At 44.5% G+C, this 17196-nt stretch overlaps 1 protein-coding gene and 1 pseudogene across 1 annotated transcript in view; both read left to right on the forward strand.

The window, feature by feature from the left end:
* The window catches only part of DZIP1L (DAZ interacting zinc finger protein 1 like), a 130486-nt gene that overhangs the window by 78112 nt on the left and 35178 nt on the right, over nucleotides 1–17196 (forward strand). The window lies entirely within an intron of this gene.
* On the forward strand, nucleotides 916–17057 carry LOC142830729 (alpha-1,4-N-acetylglucosaminyltransferase-like; annotated as a pseudogene).

A 17196-nucleotide genomic window follows, 5' to 3' on the forward strand; every position in this document is an offset into this window, starting at 1 on the left:
ACACCTTGGGAAAGGGAGGAGCACCTGGAGCTGACTTACCCAGAGAAAGGAGGAGAGCCAGGAGTGGGAGGAAGCTGCCCAGGGACGGAGCAGGCAGGGCTGGGAGAGGAAAGCCCAGGACGGCTGGAACCCACCTGGGTAAGTGGCACCAAGAGGGCAGTGGATGGGAGGCCCCCAGGAGTCACTGTGGACGTGAGAGATTTGAGTGGGGAACGCGGAGTGACCAGGTAATAGCTTATTTAGACCTCAACATATTCTATGTATAGCTGGGATTATGTGTGACAACGTGCATTGCTTTGCATTTATCACCACTGACGTTCATCGGACATTTTCTTGGCCCGTTACCCAATGTTGTGAGATCCCTTTGTAACATTTCAGTCAGGTTTGGGCTTCATATTTCCATTAATTTTGTATCATCTGCAAACTTTGCAATGTTATCACTTGTGAATATGTTGACCAGCCCGGGTCTCCGTACTCACTCTTCATGGGGGCACTGGTATTTCCTTCTCTGAGGCTGTGTCGAAACTACACCCTTTTTTCGATAAAAGGATGTAGATTAGACACGTCGATATTGCAAATGAAGCCAGGATTTAAATATCCCATGCTTCATTTGCATAAATGGTGGCTGCCGTTTTTTTCTGAAATGGGGCTTTTTTTGGGAAAAAAGGGCAATTTAGACTGGGCATTTTTGACAGAAATGCCCCATTTTGAAAGATCCTGTACTTCTCAAAAAATGAGTACAGGATCTTTCAAAATGGGGCATTTCTGTCGAAAATGCCCCATTTAAACTGCTGGGGGAGAGGGGGTTCGATAAAGCTCTGTTTTGAAAAAAAGCGACAGCTGCCATTATGCAAATGAAGCATGGGATATTTAAATCCTGGCTTCATTTGCAATTTTGACATGCCTAATCTATATCCCTTTATCAAAAAAGGGATGTAGTTCTGACATAGCCTTAGTTACAGATATTTCTCACTCTACAATGTGAAAACTGGCTATTTATTCCTACCCTTTGTTTCCTGTCTTTTAACCAGGTACCAGTCCATTGAAGGAACTTTCTTCTTACTACACAATCCAGCACTTTTTAAAAGAACCTTTGGGTCTTGTTATAGGCTTCCTCCACACCCAAATCCATAAAATCCACTGGCTTCCCCTTGTCCACGTGCTTGTTGATCCCCCTCAAAGAATTCTAGTAGATTGGTGAATCGTTATTTCCCTTTACAAAAAGCCATATTGAGTCTTCTCCAAGATACTATGTTCTTTTGTGTCTGATAATTTGTGTGCAGTACCTGGTACTTTGTATTTTGGTCTGATTAATTCATTAACAAGACACATTACCAGATAAACCAATGCAGGTATATCTCCTTACTTTAGAAGTGCAATGTACTCCATTTATTCACAGACTTAGTGAGTATTATAGACGGTTCCTGCAGATTTTCCCCTTCAGACACCTCAAATCCAGAACTGCCAAAAAATTGCCCTTATGCCAGATACTGGAATGGAGTCCAGGCAGGTCTCGCTTTCTCTCTTATAGCCTTATCTTAAAGATAACACAAGTGGTCCTCTTCGGCACTGAGGCTGCTGTTCACAAAGCTCTGGCTGACTTGGGAACATTGGCAGAACTGTCTATAATGGAGATGCACTGGTAATATCAATCAAGCGGGCCACGCAGAGGAAGCACACCTGAAACACTGGCCAGTCCAGACACGGGGCCAAATTCTGCTTCCTTCATGAGGCAACTTCAGATCCACTGAGGTTGTGTAGAAAGGGTGAATTTGGCCTGTGCGTTTATTTTTCATTTCACACAGACAAAAGACAACAGAGGACAAATGGATAGTAACTCTGCTCCCACAGGGACTGCACAGCCAAGTAGACCATGTGAATTCTAATATTACCAATGCCCTGCAGTGAGAATCTACATGGAAAAATACACGAACCACTTCCTGAAAGGTGTGAATTACTTTGGCTCTTCTGCTCTCTCATAGGGAGCTCCCCAGACAAGACAGCGGGTTGTTCTGTTTTCTGGGCCTTTCCCTTGCTCTTTTTCAAACACACACCACTGTAGATCAGTAGGGTCCTTTGCTTGCATGCAGTCTGCCGCTCCAGTAGAGTCCAGGCAGTTTCTCCTTCCTGTTATGTTCAGGGACCCTTTTCATTGCCACTACGTTCAGCAGAAAACTCCTCTGGTTTCAGGACTGCAAACTCCAGGGCTTTGCCCCACAGACGGTTCACAGGAGTTTTTCATAAATCATGGCATCAGTTGGAGAGGTTAATGCCAACTCAGTTCTGTGATTTGGTTTAACTCCATGATTCCCACATTTTGCAATCAGCTGTCAATCGCATAAGAAATAATCCAAAGGAATAATAACATTTGAAATCCTACCCTGTCGTATTTGACTCCCAGGGACGATCAATGAACCAGTAACACTGACTTTATTTGTTTCTTTTTATTAAGATTCATCTGCCCAAGGCAAAGCAACAATGTTGAAGATTGAAATAGGGCTTTGGCTCTTTTTTTTCTTTGCCATGGTCGTTGTCTATAAACTTTCTCCATCACCTGGCTGCAGCTTCTCATTCAAGCTGAGTCCTGAGCCATTCCTGACGCACAAGGCTGATGTGAACCAGAGCAGCGGCATCATCTTTGTGGAGACCACAGACCGCCTGAAGCTTTCTCCATTGGCTACATGTTCTGTGGAGTCTGCTGCCAGGGCCTACCCAGACAGACCTGTTCTTTTCTTCATGAAAGGGCTGAAAAATAACACATGGCAAGATTCAGATTCCACTTCTGCAGCCTTCGCTCTTCTGTCTGCAATGAAGAATGTCTTCCTTCTTCCTTTTGAGATGGAAACTTTTTTCGAGGACACACCTCTGTTCTCGTGGTATCATAAGGTGAGAGGAAATATTAAGGGGGAAATATTTTAGATCAAGTAGAAATAGAGGGCAATGAAGGGCTTGGCACATTTTTATTCAAGTTTTGAAGCTGTTGTCCTTTTCTTGCAACCAGTGTGGACCCATTTTTCATGACTCTTTGCCATGCAAAAGTCAAAATATTGACTGAAATTGTTATGGCCATTGTGTATTTCCTGATGGATGAGTTATGGCAAATGGACTACTTCCATCATAATTTTCTCAAAATGGGGAATCACCCCCTTTTCCAAAAAGGCAAGAGACTGATAAAAATGTTGTATTTGAAAAATTTCAGTCAGCATGAATTTAAAGTGAGGATTTACTGTTTGGGAAACATTATTTCAGTGCTTGTTAAATGTGCCTGACAGCAACAAAAATGTCTGGGCACAAGCTTTAGAAGTGAGAGAAGAATTCAGAGGTCAATTTGGGGGGAAAAGCCTCCACTCTTTACCCACTCGTCTCAGAAGTGTTTTTCTGAGAGTTCACACCCCTCTGAGTTTTTGTTTTGAAAACGTAGGCAGGCATCCTCCTAAACAGGAAGGGTACGTCTACACTAGCCCCCTAGTTTGAACTAGGGAGGCTATTGAGGGTGACCGAATTTGCAAATGAAGACAGGATTTAAATATCCCGCGCTTCATTAGCATGTTCCCGGGCGGTCGCTATTTTGGAAACTGACTAGCCCGGAATAACTGCCCGTGTCCACATGCGGCAGAGAAGCGTGATTCCGAGATAAACCCCTTAGTTCGAATTAACAGTTAAACCTCATTCCATGAGGATCACCAAAGAATGAGGTGATCACCAAATTCAGTATAAAGCTTCCCCTTATCGTAACTTAAGGCAAGGTCAGGATCCGGTTGTGCCAGGACAATGGGATGTGCCTGGAATGGGATTGCTTCTCAAAGCCATACAGAAAAGAGACAGAATCAATAGGCAGGTGAAAGGGGCTGGCTAGGGTGAGCCCCTGCCCACACATCATGGACTGCCCCATCCCTGAGCCTCCCACCCCCCACAACACTTTAGGGAGGGCATTAGGGGCTCAAGCTCTCCTTCCGCTCTTCCCTCAATTCATATGGAGGCACTGCTGGCTGTTCCCCTTTATCAGGGAGCGAGGGGAAAGTGCACAGTTGGCTGCATTCCTCACTCTGGCTGGGGAGTGCAAGGGAGAGATGAACCATGGAGAGGCTCTTTTCATCTGACCCCAAGCTGCTGCGGTGAGAGAGGACTGGGGTCGTCCTCTCTCCTCGGGCAGCCTGAACCCCTCCTCCCTAGCCCCACCCCACAGCAATGATTGAAATGAAGAGAAACAAAAATTAACTGAGTTAAGGACCCAAGCAAAGCCGAGTAAATCTTCGTTTATTTTTAAATGAAAGAGGAGACTGAATAATAAGCAGCAGCTGGGTGGAATATTGGTACACCAGCCCACCCTGCCCCTGCATAACTCAAAGCCTGAATTTCTCTCTCACTTTTTAACCTCTGTTGAGATTGCCAGGAGGGGTCTATTCCAAAGCTCCGGGAAGTCAATGAGACTCTCTCAACTGATTCATACAAGCTTTGAATAAGACAGGGAGTGTGTCAATTCAGATGGGAAGGGGATTTGTTTGTGGAAGTAACAATTAATGATCAATGATAATGAAAGGTAATAAAAATGGAGAACTACATAAAATTGAGGAGGTTAATTAAAGAGAAATAAAAAGGCACAGTACCAAATGTGATAGCTCTGCAAGCTGCATGGAGACTTTTTAAAGTCACCAGAATAGAGGCTTGTCTTAAATATATACCCCAAATTAAAAAAAAAAAAAGAAAGAAAACCAAAATTGCCACTGTGGCTGAACAACAAAACAAAGGAAGCAGTGAGAGAAAAAAAGATGGAAGTTAAATCTTAGTAAAGACAGTAGAAAGGAGCATAACTTCTGGCAAATTATATGTAAAAATATAATTAAAACCAAAAAACAATTAGAAGAACAGCTAGCCAAAGACTCAAAAAGTAATAGCAAAAAATATTGTCAGTACATCAGAAGCAGGAAGCTTGCTAAACAACCAGTGGGGTGACTGCATAGTTGAGATGTGAAAGGACACTCAAGGATGATAAAGCCAATGTGAAGAAACGAAATTTATTCTTTGTATCGAGGATGTGAGGGAGATTCCCAAAAGATTTAAGGTGACAAATCTGAGGAACTGTTCTAGATCGAGGTGTCATTAAAGGAGGTTTTGGAACAAACACATATAATAAACGGTAATAAGTCACCAACACCACATGGCATTCACCCAAGAGTTCTGAAGGAACTCAAAGATGAAATCACAGGCCTACTACTGGTAGTGTCAGAGGGGTCACTATTTTAGTCTTGTGGAAGAAAACATTGTCCTCACTCTGAGTTTGTAAGCAACAAGTAGCCAGAGGCAGTTTTATTACGAGCTGCAGCAAGGGAAAAACTGGTTCGGACAGGGAGGAAGCCCCCCCCCCCCTCCGAGGCAGATCTTCGAATACAAGCAATTATGAAGCAGTTTATATACTGTCTATTAAATATAATAACAATAACAATTAGTCTCCTTCCCATTACAAACACCAATGGCTAACAGTTATTTAGTTCCACCCAGATGCTCCTTATCTCAAGGTCCCTACCAGAGTCAGCATTCTATCCTTATCTCCGTATGGAGGCGAGAGGCGAAGGCAGCGTCTAATTACAGATCTCGCGTTGTCAGGCCACAGACTTAGCCTGACTCTTGCTCTCTTGTTAACAAGACCAAGATGGCTGCACACAAATTCCCTTATTCCCTTTTCCTGCCTCCACAATCCCCCCTTTTGTGCCCACAGCACAACTATCCCTCCAAACCTTTATCTTCATTAAACATTACACAATTAGCACAAACACAAAAGCTATCTCTACCACCACATCCCTTACAACAATCAAATATGAAACTTTTAATAAGCAAAAGCAATATAATCATTAATATCCCCAATATAATTCTATGATGGGGCTGTTCTATAATTTTAGTAACATCATACAACATATAATTAGTAACCAAATTAGGGAGGGCAGGTACATGCTGATGGTACCTGTCCATAAGCACAAAGTCCAGATCAAAGGGAGAAACCCAAACCACTCTCACAAGTTTCTCCTTGGCAATATACAATACTTCGCTTCTTTCACCAAGGTCAGTTCTTAATGTCCTTTTGTAGTCAGAAATCTTTGGGCTTTGGCGGTGTCAGAGGAGCGGACTTTTCCTCTTTTTTTTTCTTGAAACAGTCGTGGTTCAGCATCATGCAGGGGAGAGGTTACCAGCACATCACCCTGTAATGTTTTGGTTCTTCTGGGCTACGTCTACACTGGCCCCTTTTCCGGAAGGGGCATGTAAATTTCACTAGTCGTCGTAGGGAAATCCGCGGGGGATTTAAATATCCCCCGCGGCATTTAAATAAAAATGTCCGCCGCTTTTTTCCGGCTTTTAAAAAAGCCGGAAAAGAGCGTCTAGACTGGCCCCGATCCTCCGGAAAAAGTGCCCTTTTCCGGAGGCTCTTATTCCTACTTCAAAGGGGCACTTTTTCCGGAGGATCGGGGCCAGTCTAGACGCTCTTTTCCGGCTTTTTTAAAAGCCGGAAAAAAGCGGCGGACATTTTTATTTAAATGCCGCGGGGGATATTTAAATCCCCCGCGGATTTCCCTACGACGACTAGTGAAATTTACATGCCCCTTCCGGAAAAGGGGCCAGTGTAGACGTAGCTCTGGTGTCCAGCAGGTAGGAAAGCAGGACCAAAAGAGAGAGGCTTATCAGCAATTGGGGTAGGATCATTTCGAGATGGAGGGATCTTTTTGCAGTGAGAAGCATTGGCCAACAGTCAGTTCTTGGCACTTCACAGCGGTGTTGGTGGTTAGCAAAACTTGGTAAAGGTCTTTCTAGAGCGGTCTTTCGCTGATGGACATAAGAGTCTCTATTCTCTGAGCTAAAAGCCAGCTAGCTCCTTTGGAACCAAGGTTATTTCCTAGGAATAAAGCAAATTGTAAAAACAATCCCGCGCGGTTGTTTGGTTGTTTGGTACCAGCCTTATCAAAGTGAGGCCCTTTTGCAATGTGGTTGCCAGGGGAACCAGGGTCACAGTAACTGTTGAACTGTTTTACTTCCCAAGCTGGCCTAATACTTTCAGGTTTGAGTTGTCAGTTCTCAGCAAGATACCATGGATTGCCTCAGTTTACTCCTATAGTTCCTTTCTCTTGACTTTGGGGTTCTCCTTAACCCACCAGGTTAAATACAATTTAAGGGGTTTTAATTTACTCTGGAAGTACCAGTATATCACCAGCATTATTATAAATGTTAAAATCAAAACTTCCCACATAATTTGGCAAACACTATTTAAATCCATCTTTAAGATATTTCATCGCCTTACTGGCGCTGCCCATGATTATAGGTTTGACCTCTACTGCCTGGTTGAGTGCTGCAGAGGTAGGTGTTTGGCATGGCCCACGGTGTTTCCCTATCTGTGTGTACCTCAGACGGCCAGCCCCGACATATCTTTGGGCACCAACTCCTCGATCTTCGCCTGCAGGGCCAGTAAACCCTCCTCTAGGTACTTACTTCCACCGTGCCACTCAGGATCTCATGTTAGGTTACTCATCACTGCCGAAGTGCGATAGAGCCGCATTCCATCAACAGTCAGGATCATCCGGCGAGGGGCTGTTATACACACAGACGGATATGTAGAGGGGCAGGATGGAGTGATCTGTCTGGGTAGTCAAACACCAGTAGGTACCGTTTATTTGGACCAGCTCGATGTTTTTGTTTCTCTGAGACAACCACATCAAACCTAGGCAGATTCGTCATGATGTTAAATGGGCAGGTACATAAAATTTCCTTATCCAAGTGGATGCAACAATCCCTGGGTATAGGGAGGCTCCCACACCTTCAGAATAAGCGATGCCCTTGATCTATCTATATGCTCCTGCTTTGGTACAGGCAGGGAGGTTACCATTCTGATCTGATCTGAGTGAGGAATCCCCAGAGGGGCCAAAAACGAACTGTTATACTATGCCCTGTCCAGGTGGGCCTTTGGGTCCTCATGGATTCTCTACTTCCCCACTCCCGTGGGTAGGACGGGGGAGATGGGGACTCATCACCATAAGGGCTGGGTGGTTAAAGCTATCCTATTCTTCAATACTGGCCATCTAATACCTTTAAGTTAGTTCCATTAATTAACAATCCAATTAGTCTCTGGTCCAAATATCTGGTTAGGTTTAGTGAAATGGACACAGAGCTGGACAGATCCTTCAAACTATTCAGGATCAATCGGTTGGCTTGGCTGGTGTCTAGGCCTTTACGAGCACTGGATATTACTGCATCTACCAGCCTGGATTCTCATACAATTTCTGGGCTATGACATAAGTGTTGCTGACGGAGTTTCCAGGCCCAAACCAATCTGCGATGGTATCTGCTAAGCCCCTTCGTTGCCTAATCAGGCACTTGTCAATTTGATTAGCCAGTTTAGCACACAGCTGGTCTATACCAGTATGGAACATCACCAATGTAAGGACCAGTGACAGTTGTCCTGGTTCTGAGACGGGTCTGTTCAGGGCATGATGCACAATTGGGAGGCTCTATTTTGTCCTTAAGGACCTGATTAATAATATCCAAATGAGGGCAAGTTAGCAATGGCCATTGTTTAACAAATGACAGCCATGCCTCAGGGATTACCTTTGTCTGGGCTTTAAGTGGTAAGCCTCAGTGGGAGTCAGTAGGTCCAACTTCAGTGGCCTAATGTTAGTGTTTAGCTTCTTTCCCACAATATTCCATACAAACTTTAACTCAGAGGACTGTGTATTCTTTGTCCTCGTAGTGTTCATGTTGTTACAATAAACAAAATAAATGTGTGAATGGGGGGTGGCCCAAGGCCATGTATTCCCCATTGCTATTAGTGTGTATTTGTTCTATGTATGTGACTTGAAGGAGGTTACATTGACTAGAGTCACTGTTTCTCTTATAGGACCAAGCATGGTTCACAGATGTTTAATTGTTAATAGGAACCCATGCAATTCCATAATTCTTGAGGCCTTTTAAGGCATCAGGCACCAATGAGTAGCAGGGCAAGTAGCTGTTATTGCAATGGTGAGGTTACTAGTTTCCTCATTGTTGTGGGCATCTTTACTTAAATATGCTGATGTCCCACTTGCCCGTGTTGTTTCTTATAAATTTCTTATTATCTCTGGCCAAACCACTTTATGGTTGGTGTGCAAATTTACAGAAGCTAAATATTTCATTTGTGTAGCCATTAAAGCAAAACCAATCCGGTGGGGGAGAGGGCTGGTACCCCACTCCCAGTCCTTCTGTTCACATGATGCACTCCTTGCTTCCTTCCAGTTCCTTTTTTGTTCACCTGTGGAGACATTGTTAACATTCTCCTAGCCTAAACAATTTCCAAACTATTATCCTTTCACTGAATTTTAAAGTTGCCAATTGATTGGGCCCAATTATTAATTTTGATGGTTTAAATTAATGCTTCTGCTTTACTCAAATTATCCTTTCATTAAAACAATATCCTACACACAACAATATTTGCAATACGTATTACAATTAAGACACACAAGACAAACTTGGACAGAACACAAACTTATTGTGTCATGACACAGAACCATGGTTTTTTGTTGTTGTTTGTTGTTTTTCTTTAGCTGGCACCAGCGCTTTCTGATGATCTGAAAGACAAGAAAATATTTCTACCCCCGTCGGGGTGGCCCATTATAACTTAAAATACTGCCTAAGATCTGCTAGGGGAACCTGTTACAGGTAGTTCCTTACCACTTCCATGGGCGAATGAGCTATAACTTTACGAGAACAAGGGCGCTTCATCGGTACTCGTGACCTTCCACTCCCTCGAATTACCTCTAGAGTTGCTAGCCCTCCCCAACAGTGACATGCCTCAGTTTCCCTCTTGTACCACAGATCAGGCTTAATGTGTGAAGCTATAATGCTTCTCCTTAGCACAAGGTGTTGGTTAGTTATTGTTCCAGCAAGCAAAAAGCTTTTCTTTTCCTGAAAAGAATCATATACAGTGTTACTTATTAAGACTATAGTAATAATAATATTGACATTAAATTTTGTTAAATGGGCGCTTATAAATATTTTGTTTGTATTTGGACAATTTACTTGAGGGGACAGGTGTTTTATATTCCTTTGAAATAGCCAGGCAGCCTGTATTCACATATAATGTTGGATTTGAAAGCAAGCCAAAAGTGTTATCAACTCAGCCTTGAACAGAGACACAGTGAAGTTTCAGGGCTTGGATTCTTAAAACAAAGATTTGTTTTCTTAAAGAGTAAATTTAACCTTAAGGATTGAATGTATAGATTTCATTCTTTTATACAGTTAACCAGTTAAGTGTCAATAGAATTCCTTCTTTTCCTTTTGCAGATTTAACAAAAGAGTCCGTAGCCAAATAGTTAAATTTGATTGTTTCTTTGCCTGGATTATTGAAAAAGGCTGCAAGAAACAAGGAGCCACTTTTTAAAGCAGGTTTCCCTTCATATATTACAATAATCGCTTAATTCCTTCTTATGATCTGTCCTGATTCCTGCTAAATGACCCTTCCCAATGACACATGTTTGTCCAGTATTAATGTGGTAAGGAGGATGGGCTTTCCCATTAGCCCCCTCACCTCCTAATTCTTTTCAATAGGTAAATCCAAATGTGTATTATTGCAGTCAGCTATTACTAATTTTAAACTTCTCAGTATAGGGTTTTCATAACATCCATGCTGCAGCAGTTGATCTATGCTGCTGACTCTGGGGTGGATCACTCGACCATGCTCTGTAAGGAGATTTATTTTGCAGAATGTGTCTCCTTGTTAGGGCAGATTTAGCTTCTAGTGATTACATCTTCAAATTCAATTCCCACTAGTTGGCTTTTAGGGTGGCTTTTAGGTTACGTCCTCCCACGCCCTCAAGCTAATTAGAACAGTGTGTGAGGGAAAGGTTTTAACTGTTTTTTTTTCTGGACGGCCCCCACTTGTGCGTTGAGAAACATCCTTGGGTAGCCTGCGATTCCAGCCAGAGAGGCTGTAGTTATCTATCTATTTGCTAACAAGGGCTTGAGAATCTCCTAAAGTTGCTTGGCAGCCCTTTCCTACTCCTGCGTTGTGTTCCGTGTATATGTTTCCAACCAAAATGCCTAGGGCCAATATGGCTTGATGGTCGGCAGGCATTCCTTCCTTGAGAATTTGGAGGAATACTTCCCACAAGCTGTTAAGTCTATTCCAAAACTCAGTATTTTGCTTTGGATCGGACAGATTTGTAACTAGAGCCCGTTCTTCCAAAGGGAAGATCTGACACCTTTCAATTATCTTCTGTGCCTCCTCTTTATCTTCAGTAATGTGTGATAAGGGCCCATATAGGGTTGGGCATAGAAAGGAGTGGAGGGGGTAATGTTGGGCCAAATTCCCCCCCTAAGCTTGGGAGAGGCTGTGCACTTGCGTGTAAGTTACATTTCTCACTGCAGGGCGGATTTTTGCTTTTCTGAGCTTCAATCTCATCCCTCAAGGCTTTAATTTCTTTCTCTGTCAATCTGTCAAATGCTTACAGGTCCTTGGACCATGATGCACGTACATGTAGTACGCAGGGGTGCCTTTCAGCGGTCTGGGAGGGTATGCTTAGACTGATCCCCATCCATTTTAGTCATTCAGGGGAGCATCCTGTCCATTCCCCGTCTGTTCAGTGGCTTATAGGAAACTAAATCTACACACTCCAAAGAAGGGGTCTGCTGGGTCTAGAGTGTCAGACCTTATCAGCAGCTCATGAAATAAGAGGAGTCGTCACTCCCTCACATATCTGCTCAGTCTCGAGGTTTGGCTGACCCCCCTTGCGTTCAGAACTCCCTTGTGGGAGAGCCCTGGTGCGGCTGGAATCAGCTTACTTTTCAGAGACCTGGGCAGCGGCATTCACACTCCACTCATTACATTCACCCTCAGCATGCTTTTCACACAAAAATTTTCCCACTTTTAGATGCATCTCTCATTATGGACCTCGTCCATATTTGGGGCGGCAAACAACACTGTTCCCCCCAGGGGCGGCAAACAACACGTTTCCCCCCAGAACCACAGCAGTTCCCAGCACTGCATAAACCTAGGTGCCTTATGTCCGGACGCAATACAACCTTCTTCCCGTACCCGGGGCGGCACCACCAATATCACAGCAGTTCCCAGCACTGCGTAAACTTAGGCCTACTCGGGGATGACAAAACAACCTCCCCGGAACCGTTTTGCGTCTGACCTTGTTGCAGATTCAAGAAGTTCGGATGGCGTGAGCCCACAAGAAGCAGACGACCCTACAGGCAGTCCTCCTCCAAACCCCAGTAGAGATTTCAAAAGGTCTTTTACCTCTCGTTTGGCGCCATGGGGGTGAAGGGGGATGGTCTGCAGCCACTGTCGCTGTCTTCAATCGGGCATTGCCATCCGAGTCACGGCACCAAATTGTGGAAGAAAACATTGTCCTCACTCTGAGTTTGTAAGCAACAAGTAGCCAGAGGCAGTTTTATTACGAGCTGCAGCAAGGGAAAAACTGGTTCGGACAGGGGGGAAGCCCCCCCCCCCCCCCCCCCCCGAGGCAGATCTTCGAATACAAGCAATTATGAAGCAGTTTATATACTGTCTATTAAATATAATAACAAAAGCAATTAGTCTCCTTCCCATTACAAACACCAATGGCTAACAGTTATTTAGTTCCACCCAGATGCTCCTTATCTCAAGGTCCCTACCAGAGTCAGCATTCTATCCTTATCTCCGTATGGAGGCGAGAGGCGAAGGCAGCGTCTAATTACAGATCTCGCGTTGTCAGGCCACAGACTTAGCCTGACTCTTGCTCTCTTGTTAACAAGACCAAGATGGCTGCACACAAATTCCCTTATTCCCTTTTCCTGCCTCCACAGTCTATATTTGCAAAAACGAAGAAGCCTGTGGTAGCTTGAAAACAGATGTATTTGGGCATTTGTGGGGAAAGACGATGCATTTAAAGAGTTCTGTGCCCAGGAAAGCTTATGCCCAAATAAATTTGTTCATCTTTATGATGTCGCAGGACTACTCACTGTGGTTTATAACCTATCCTTTAATTCAATTTCTCTGCTAAATGACTGGAGGATAGCTAATGTGACACCATTTTTTTTAAAAGGGCCCCAGAAGTGATTTGATCAATTACAGGCTGAAAAACTTGACTTCAGTATCAGGCAAAGTGCTTAAAATTATGGTAAAGAAAAATATTGCCAGACATGCAGATGAGCATACTTTGTTGAGGCTCAATCAACAAAGATTTTGTAAATGGAAATCATGACTCATCAATCTACTAGAATTCTTGCGGAGAAGGGGGATCCAGTGGACGTAGTGCACTTAGAATCCCAGAAAGCTTTTGACAAGGTCCCTCACCAAAGGCTCTTATGCAAAGTAAGTGGTCATGGGATAAAAAGGAAAATCTTGTCATGGACTGGTAACTGATACAAAAATAGGAATTAAAGGGTAGGAGTAAGTGGTCACTTTTCAGAATAGAGAGAAGTAAATATTAGTGACCCCAGAAGACCAATCCTATTCAACACAGTCATAAATGATCTGGAAAATCATGGCAAACAGTGAGGTGGTAAACTTTGCAGATGATACAAAACTACTCAAGTTAGTTAAGGCAGATGGTGAAGAGCTCCAAAAGGATCTCTCAAAACTGGTGACTGGGCAACAAAATAGCAGGTGAAATTCAAGGTCCACAAATGCAAAGTAATGCACCTTGCAAAATTTAATCCCAATTATCCATATAAAATGATGGAGTCAAAAGTAGCAGTTACCACTCAAGACAGAAATCTTGGAGTTATTGTGGATAGTTCTCTGAAAACGTCTGCTCAATGTGCAGTGGCAGTCAAAAAAAGCAAACAGAATGTTGGGAATCATTAGGAAAGTGATAGATGGTAACAGAGAAAATACATAAATCCAGGCTGAATACGGCATGCCAATGTGATTGCCTCATCTCACAAAAGATACACTGGAATTGGAAAAGGTTCAGAAAAGTGCAACAAAAATGTTAAGGGGTATATGCAACAGCTTCTGTACGAGGATTGATTAATAAGACAAGTACTTTTCAGCTAGGGAGATATGGCTGAAGTCTAAAATGTTGTAACTGGGGTAGACAAAGAAGATAAGGAACTGATATTTACACCTTCTCATTACACAAGAACAGGGGGTCACCAAATGAAATGAATAGGTAGCAGGTTTAAAACAAAACAAAAAAAAAAAGAAATATTTCTTCTCACAACTCACAGTCAACCTGTGGAACACCTTGCCAGAGGAAGTTACGATGGCCAAGATTGTAATAGGGTTCAAAAAAGAACTAGATAAATTCATGGAGGATAGGTCCATCAATGGCGATTAGCCAGGAAGGGTAGGAATGGTGTCCCTAGTCTCTGTCAGAAGTTGGGAATGGATGAATGGATGTAAAGTAATGCACATTGGAAAAAATAACCCCAACTATACATATAATATGATGGGGGATAATCTAGCTACAACTAATCAGGAAAGAGATCTTGGAGTCATCGTGGATAGTTCTCTGAAGACGTCCATACAGTGTGCAGCGGCAGTCAAAAAAGCAAACAGGATGTAAGGAATCATTAAAAAAGGGATAGAGAATAAGACGGAGAATATCTTCTTGCCCTTATATAAATCCATGGTACGCCCACATCTGGCATACTGCGTACAGATGTGGTCTCCTCATGAGGAGTAACGGTAGTTCGAACTAGAAAGCCTAGTTCGAACTACCTAGTTCGTGCTGCGTGTAGCCGCGCGGCACAGGGTTCGAATGAGCGGGGATTTAAAAATGGCGGAGCCCCGCTTATGCAAATGAAGCCCGGGAAATTCAAATCCCGGGCTTCATTTGCAAGTGCGGTATGCCTACATTACCCTCCTAGTTCGAACTAGGAGGGTAGTGTAGACATACCCGAGGAGACTAAGGGGGGATATGTTACAGGTCTATAAAATCATGAGTGGTGTGGAGAAAGTGAATAAGTAAAAGTTATTTATTTGTTCCTATAATATAAGAACTAAGGGCCACCAAATGAAACTCATGGGCAGCAGGTTTAAAACAAATAAAAGGAAGTTCTTCTTCACACAGCGCATAGTCAATCTATGGAACTCCTTGCCTGAGGAAGTTGTGAAGCCTAGGACTAGAACAGGGTTTAAAAGAGAACTAGATATATTCATGGAGGTTTAAGTCCATAAATGGCTATTAGCCAGTATGGGTAAGGAATGGTGTCCCTGGCCTCTGTTTGTCAGAGGGTGGAGATGGATGGCAGGAGAGAGATCGCTTGATCATTACTTGTTCGATTCACTCCCTCTGGGACACGTGGCATTGGCTACTGTTGGCAGACAGGATACGGGGCTGGATGGACCTTTGGTCTGACGCAGTACGGCCGTTCTTATGTTCTTATGACGGGAGGGATCACTCGATGATTCCCTGTTCTGTTCATTTCCTCTGGAGCACTTGGGGTCAGCAGACAAAATCCTGAGCTAGATGGATATTTAGTGTGACCTAGTATGGCTATTGTTGTGTTATTATGATTCAGATTCTCATTATTTCATAACTGTCGAATGTTTCCTTGGGGTTTCCTGTGCCTTGGACACACTCGTACTATGACAATGAACAAAAGCAACATCTGCTCTTGCCTTTTTCCAGCAACATTTCATACCTGAAAAAGAAAAATGGACATTAATTAGGGTAGACACGTCTGGGAGTTTTGTACAGTATATAGCTAACAGGAGCAGGTGTTGAGATGTTTCAAAGTGGTGTCAATTGCATCTTTGTGATCCCTTTCCAACTCTGCAGGTAAAACCAGCCCAGGAAAGGTACTGGCTGCATGTCAGCTCTGATGCTAGCAGATTTGCACTCATCTGGAAATACGGTGGGATCTACATGGACACCGATGTCATCTCCATCAGGCCTATTCAAGTGGAAAACTTCCTGACAGCCGAGGCATCCCAGGTCTCTGGCAGTGCGATTTTTGGCTTTTCTCGCCATCACGGGTTCCTCTGGGATTGCATGGAGGATTTTGTTCAAAACTACAAAGGACACATTTGGGGCTACCAAGGTCCTAGCTTACTGACAAGGAGGCTTAAAGCGTTGTGCAGCCTGACCAATTTCCAGAACATGGAGGATATAAACTGCCAGAACATTTCCTTCCTGCATCCTCAGCGTTTCTACCCCATCCCCTACTCGGCATGGAATCGGTACTTCGAGGTCTGGGAGAAGATGCCGAACTTCAACAACTCCTATTCTCTGCATCTGTGGAACTACATGAACCGGGAACACAAGCCTGTGGTTGCAGGAAGTAACACCTTAGTGGAAAACCTCTTCAAAACATATTGCCCCACCACGTATACGGTCCTTATTCAAGGCCCAGAAGGCAGTGGTCCATATGCAACAAAACAAGACTGAATGATGGCATCTAGAAGAACGAGGTAACCCTTCCAGCCCTGAGAGTCCGGTAATTAAAATAAATTGTGCGCAACACGGATCACGGATCTCCTCTGCGTCAGTGACTCAGAATACAGCTCTTCTTCCAAGTTTCCCCAGGACCTAATGAATTGAGTAGGAAGATGGGGGTATAAATACAATTTTTGCCTCTCCTTTGCTTCAGCTCTGGACCCTGCCGTCTGCACAGCGACATTTTAAATGTCTCTATAAATAAAAGCTCCACCCCGCCCAATGGCTCTGAATTTGTATTTCCTCACCTAAGCCTCCCTCCAGCATCTGGGATGGGCAAAGGAAAGGGGGGGAGGGTCTGTGCTCAGTGATGGTTTCTGTGTGAGTCTCTCTCAGTCCTTATATGGCCCCGTTCTTGCAGCATGTGGGCGTCTCGCCGCAACCCCGTGCGGCTGGGAAGCTCTGTTCTCCCGGCTGGAGACCCCGTCGTGGAACTGAGGCCTGGAGCCCCGCGCGGGATCCAGGGAGCCACCCCCAGTGCCAGGCGCTGCCGCCACCCACACAGCCCCAGTCAGCCACGGCCTGGCCCTGCCGCTGCCTGGACTCCTGGGGCCAGATCCCCTGCGCCTCAGTTTCTGCCTCCAGGCCCCTGCGAGGCCCAGTCTGGCAGGTGTGCGCTGAGCTCCCCTCGCTCCGCACAACACGGGCCGGGGAGGAGCCTCCCTGACAGCCTAGCCCAGGCCTGAGGGGACCCGCGCCCGGCCGGGGGAAGGGCTGGAGCCCGGGGCGGGGGGCCGCTGGAGCCCGGGGCGATGGGCCGGGGGCACCGCTCAGACGCTGCGCCAGCCCCTTGCCCGGTGTCGCGGGCAGA

Source organism: Pelodiscus sinensis, chromosome 10, assembly GCF_049634645.1.
Source record: "Pelodiscus sinensis isolate JC-2024 chromosome 10, ASM4963464v1, whole genome shotgun sequence".
Lineage (NCBI taxonomy): Eukaryota > Metazoa > Chordata > Testudines > Trionychidae > Pelodiscus > Pelodiscus sinensis.